Here is a 6,215-nt window from a genome sequence, read left to right as displayed (position 1 = left end):
GCTTCTGTTAAATTGAGGGATAGGATGAGAGAGAGAGCATGCGTGTATTTGGTTTGTGTATTTGAGGGTTGTATGTAAGGTGAATTTTAATGTGTATAAAGTGAATTTTTGTTATTGTTTCTCAGAGTTCAGTTTCCCAGGATTCATAGCCATAACAATCTCCAGTTTCCAGGTATTAGATATGAGTTCCCACAGTTATGGTTCAAAACATCTCCACCACACCTGGGTAGAGTTATATGTAATGGTAAATAATATGAACATCCACTGTGGCTGTGCAGTGAGATGCAGGGCTGCGGTGATGTAAAGTTGTGAGGCTGTTGCTGGTAATATGCCTACTCGGTCTGATGCCCTGTAAAGCAGGTGGTCGCTAGAATGGGGAACACTTAGGGTTGAATGCACACATACTGTGTGTGCCTCAACTGGCCCCCATGGAGGCTTGCGGGGGGACCTTAGGGTTGAGTGCACAAGCTGGAAGGCTGTGCATGCCTTGATCGGCCCCCATCAAGGCTTGGGGGGAATCTGTGTTTGCCTAACTGACCCCCATTGAGGGATTTAGGAGCACAAGCTATGCTTGTCTCGATTGACCCCATCCAGACTTAGGGGTAGTTGCCTCCGCCTCTCATCAGCCCCTGCAAGAAGGGTGATTAGGGAATGCTGTAGGGGTTTGTGCTCTCATTGTCAGCAACCTCTTCTGAGAAAACTAGACCAGAGTAAAGTAAGATTATTAAACCATTCTTAGTGTCTTTCCTGTTTGACCAGATCAGGAGTGACCTGTGTTAGCAGCTCTCAAGTGAGAGCTGTGTTTATCTGTCTTACAGAGGGACATTCCATTCATTACATTTTTTATGAGGTTGGAAGAAAGTGGTGGGAATCATTAGCCTATGATGGGGAAGGTGTAAAAATACTTGTCATGGAGTTGTAATTTGGAGAAAGACAATTTGAAATACGAATGTCTGGGTAAAAGATGACGGATGCACACAACCAGTTAGTGATGCCACGGGAAAGCGTCCCTTTACTTGTTTGACCTTGACAAATCATTTGATCTCTCCCTGGGCCTCAGTTTCATTTGTCACATGAGAGGATGTGGACAAGACAGATTCCAAAGTCTTCCAGCTTTAGATCTCTAGTTTTATGATCATAGGTCACAGATAAACATATCAGGCAGTTTGATACAGTGGATGTTGTGCTTGGTTTGGAGTCAAGGAAGACCTGGATTCAAGTTCCTCTTTGGACCGTCAGTGTTGACTTAGGCAAATCACTCAGCCTCTCAGCCTCAGTTTCCTCATGTGGGTGTTGAACTTGATGACTTCTAGCTATCTGTACCTCTGATAGCAAGGAAATGTCTGAGGCCATGTTTATAGATTTTGGAAAGGCTGTTTTGTCTAAAATCAATAAGATTTTGCTGGTTCTTGTAGAGCAAACAAGATGCAGCTTTTTATAAGACTATAAATAAAAGATGATTTGCTGATGACCTTGATAGCATTAGAAAGATGAGTAAATGAATGTTTCCACTACATAAAACTCCTATTTATCTCAGCTACTTTCCTGATTTTGACTTTTTTTTTTTGGCAAGTTTGAAAAAAAGTTTACTCAGTTAATTTTTTAAAATCCATTTTACATGTTATTTCTTTCACTCACTCCTAATTGCTCCCCTCTTCTAAGACTCTTCAGACAGTAAACACCTGATGAGTTTGTAAGCTGCAGCAGTGATTGATTTTGAATGTGTCTCTTGTGTGAGCTCTTTTCATTTCATGGATCTGAGTCCCAAATAATGAGCACTACCAGACATCTTTGGGTTTATAACTCCTTTGTGTGGCTGTATGAGCTAAAGGTCGGCCTGAAAAAGAACACATGTCACGGTTGACACTTTCAAAGGGTAGTTATTGCTTTCAACTTGAGAATCTAGAAGTTTATGGAAGGTCTCTTCATTTAGGAATGGTTCATAAAAGCTATTTTATTTTGATAGCTAAATAAAAAGCCACCTTTCTAGTCTTCCAGAGAGTAGTATTTTTTGTGAGCACTAGGTGGCAGCATTGCTAGGCACTAAAGAACTATTTTGATTAGAATTTTAAATTAATATCAATAAGTACCGTCAGGAGGAAAAAATGAGATGTCTATAAGTGCCAAGAACCTTTTTCTCTCCATCCCCATATGCCAGCAACTGTAGGTGGCTGTTTTTTTCTCTTCAAGGCACCAAAGAATCCTCCTTTTAATCAGTACTACATTTTCCTAATGTCCATGAGACTTTTTCTTCCTTGGCTTTAAATTTTAGAGGAATCCAAGATACCAAATGGTTTGCTTCAGGGTTATACTAATTTTGTTTTGTCTTTTAATTCAAGCCTAAAGGAAATAGGTTGGTTTTTGAATTTATTTCATGACTGTTGTCTTCCTGTAGCTTAATAGAAGCCTAAGAAATGCAAAGTAGAGGCAAGTGATTCTTAGTCCTTTGCCCCTCTGGAGTGTTTTATATCTCATGAATATATTTTGGGTAATAGGTACAAGGACTCTTTTCATGATTTAAAAATTGCTGAGGTTTATCTTAGATTAGTTTCTGCTCCAAAACAAATGGATTCTGGTAACAATTTTGGCCACAGATTGTAGGTAAGATGTAAGGTCATCTTTGGGTAGAACTTTTATAGTTCTCTATTTGTGCCTTTTTGGAGAAGGGGTAGGGTAGGGTAGGGTAGAGTGGGGTGGGGTGTTGAGAGAATGAGACTTGTCTCTGGTTTTACCTTATGTTGCAGATTTAAGGCTGGGGGTTGGGGAGGGAATGTCAGGTAGAATAGGAAGTATTGAGGAAAGTTAACAGAATCAATAATTATAGCCCTACACTCAAGTAAGTCCCTAAGGGAACATCACTATGACAGCACGTGATCTTAACTTGTTCGTAGTGGCGATGCTATCACCAAGAAAGTCAGATATTTTTGCTTAGTATGATAATAGCTTTTTTATGTAGTACTCTTAAGATTTACAAAGTTCTTTATGCCTTACCTCATTTGCTTCTCACAATCTTACAAAAATGTTACTGCTTTTTGCCCTCATTTTAGAGATGAGAAAACAGACTCAGAGAATGATGACTTTCAAAGTCTCCTAGCTATTAAGTTGAGGAAGAATTGGAACCTGTGTTCAGCTTTCAGGTCCACTTCCTATCCATTATTCCAGTAGTCTTTAAAGTAGGAGTGAGAGGCCCTGGGTGGGATAGAATAACCCCAGGAAAGGAGTGGCTTTGACCCTAAGCAATAGGAATAACCAATGAGGGATGGAGGGGGCAGCTTGCTTCCATGTATCCCCCCACACCTTCCTATAACTAAGGGTGGGTATTATCTAGTGGGATGCAAGTCCTTCAGAATGAATATATCTTAATATGACCCAGGCACTGCAGAAGTCATGCTTGCTGATTTTCCCTCTTTTCCTAGATTTCCCCATAACCTGATCGCCATCACCACAGTGATGAGCTCTGCATACTTTGGCAGTGGAGAGTAAGCTCCCCGTCTCTTACCCCTTCTTGTTTCTAGTAGGAATAAGTAATATAGGATAAACAGGCATTGAATGGTTTGCAGTTACAATATCTTTCCCCAAAGAACTCACCCCTCTCCTGAACTTCCTATTTCTAAGTAGGGCTCTACCAACCTTGCAACTTGCCAGGTTCTCAACCTCCTTAACCTTGATGCCAAAAGCTGCTTTCCTCAAATAATCTGATTTCATTTTCATCCTTCTTAATCTCTGTAGCATTTGACGCCGGTTGACTACCCTTTATTCTTGAATACTTCTCTCCCTGGTTTATCAGGGCACTGACCACCCACTCTCCTTTGCTGGCTCATCGTCCACACCTCCTAACACTGGGTGTACCTCAAGGTTCTCTCTTACTTGGTAACTTTAACAGCTCCCATGGTCTTGCCCCTATGTAGATGACTCAGATTCTTTCTCACATGCACGTGTATGTGCATACACACACATACATCTGAGCTCCAGGACATTTTGAACTTGAGAAAACTAATTACCTTTCCTCCAAAACTTCCCCTTTTCTAACCTTCCCTATTTGTCTTGAATATACTAACATCCTTCTGTATCTTACAGGTTCACAGCCTTAGCCTTGGTTCATTTTCTCTCATCCCAAATATCCAGTTAACAAATCCTGTCATTAAGGTCCCTCAGTAGTTTCTACATCTCTCTTTTCTCTACTTCTACCACCATCATCTTAATTCAGGCCCTCTTGGCTGGACCACTGCAATAGCCTCCTCTTTGGTGTTTCTAACTCAACGCTCATCAATCTGTGTTTCCCCCTCCCAAATTGTATCTGATTGTGTCATTCCCTTATTCAAACTTCATGGCTCCCTTAAATTAGCTCTAGTATCAGATGTCATTTCTATCATCCTTTTCTGTGGAAATTTTATAATGTACATAATTTAGTAGAATACAAGTCTATAATTTAGAAATAAGTGAAAATTTCAGGTATGCACAATTTTTTTTTTACTGTAGTACAGCATGATCAAAAAGTTTGGAGACAACTGTACTATGTCATACTGCCTTTCTGGGGGTATCTGAAATATTTTAGAGAGATCTCTGTCCCAAATAGTACAATTATAAAAGTATCACATACATGGAATACATACATGTATGTGGGAAAAAATGACTTGTCCCTGTAAAATGTTTCATTAGAGCTTGTGGACTTAAAAAAAAAAAAGGCAACCAGAGGTAAAGATTAATTGAAATGGCCCTTTAAATTATGTTTTCCAGAACATTAATTTTAAGTCATTTTTTAAAAGCAGTTATTCCTTGCGCAATACATAAATTCCACTGTAGAATCTAAACTCCCTCATTTACAAACAAAATAATCTCTATAATTTTGGTTAAAAATCCTGGTGTTAGAATGAAGCAGAAAAGAGAAAAACGTAAATCCAATAAACTCTAAATTACCACTGTCAAGGATGTAGTATGTCAATCAGTGGGAGTTTCTTTATGGGTGAGTGTTATTTTCTAATGCCTTAATCTCAAAAAGCTAAAATCTAAGGGCTGCGACTGCGGAAAATTGTGCCATAGACACTGCCACATCTACTGACCTGGATGTTGGTTTGCTCTCAAAGGAACACTCGGTATTTAGAATGTAAAAAGGTGACCACTGGCAGTTTCACCACTATTCTTTGCTAAAAAACACATTCTGACAGTGCAAAGCACCGTAATTTCTTAATAACTCTGTGACTTGTGTATTGGTCCAAAGATCCTTAGTTCAGATAATTGTAAAACCTGCGATGCCACTCATAGTCTAAGATCAGATTTACATGATTGCAGCTGTAAAATGAGAGAGGTAGAAACAGGAGGCTAAGAAAAAATAAATGGCTAACACTGGGAACTCAAGCATGGTTCCCCCACTTTAGCCATCTCACCACCTAAATATTTGGTTTAGCTTCTACCATGAAATATAATTAAAGAGCATCTGATTCACCTGCATCAATACTCTTTCCACCCTGACACATAGTAATAAGGATTTAGTGCTTTTGAAAGGAAAAAAAGTTATCTACTGACCACTTTCTAGTGATGCCAGGCTGACCCTAGGCTAATTATACCAGGGTTTAGCAGGTCTGAATATGAAGCAATTCCAATTTGCCAAGACCTACTAAAAATCCAAAATGTAGAATAGAACAGGACTTTTTTACTGTTCAGTCCTGTTCAATGATTTGTGATCCCATTTGGGGTTTTATCTTGGCAAAGATACCAGTTTGCTGTTTCCTTCTTCAGCTCATTTTACAAATGAGGAAACTGAGGTAAACAGGGTTAAGTGACTTGCTCAGGGTCTCACAGCTAGTAAGCATCTGAGGCTAGATTTGAACTCATGAAGTTGAGTCTGACTCAAGGCCTACTGCCCTAACCACTGTTCCATATAGTTTTCTAACACAGGGCTTTAGTTGAAAGACTTTTGACAAAAACCTCCAAAAAAAGCCAGTTCAATATTGTTTAAAAAAAAATACAAAAACTGTTTTTAAAACCAAACTAGCTAAGCAGGGAAAACTTCATCACCAGATGTTTAGCCACCAAATGACAGTATTTTTTAGCCACAGCAACACTAAAACATTCTATGAAATTGAGAGCATCCCCACCAATGATATCAGAAATCTGAAAATAAGATTTGAAATAGATATACAAATAGATTGAAACAGATGTACAAAATTTCTTCATTATTACAATTAATTATCCATAATTTTGCAAATCACAAGGAG

The sequence above is a fragment of the Notamacropus eugenii genome, chromosome 3 (assembly GCF_028372415.1).
Source record: "Notamacropus eugenii isolate mMacEug1 chromosome 3, mMacEug1.pri_v2, whole genome shotgun sequence".
Classification (NCBI taxonomy): Eukaryota; Metazoa; Chordata; class Mammalia; order Diprotodontia; family Macropodidae; genus Notamacropus; species Notamacropus eugenii.
Note: the sequence above shows the minus strand (reverse complement) of the source record.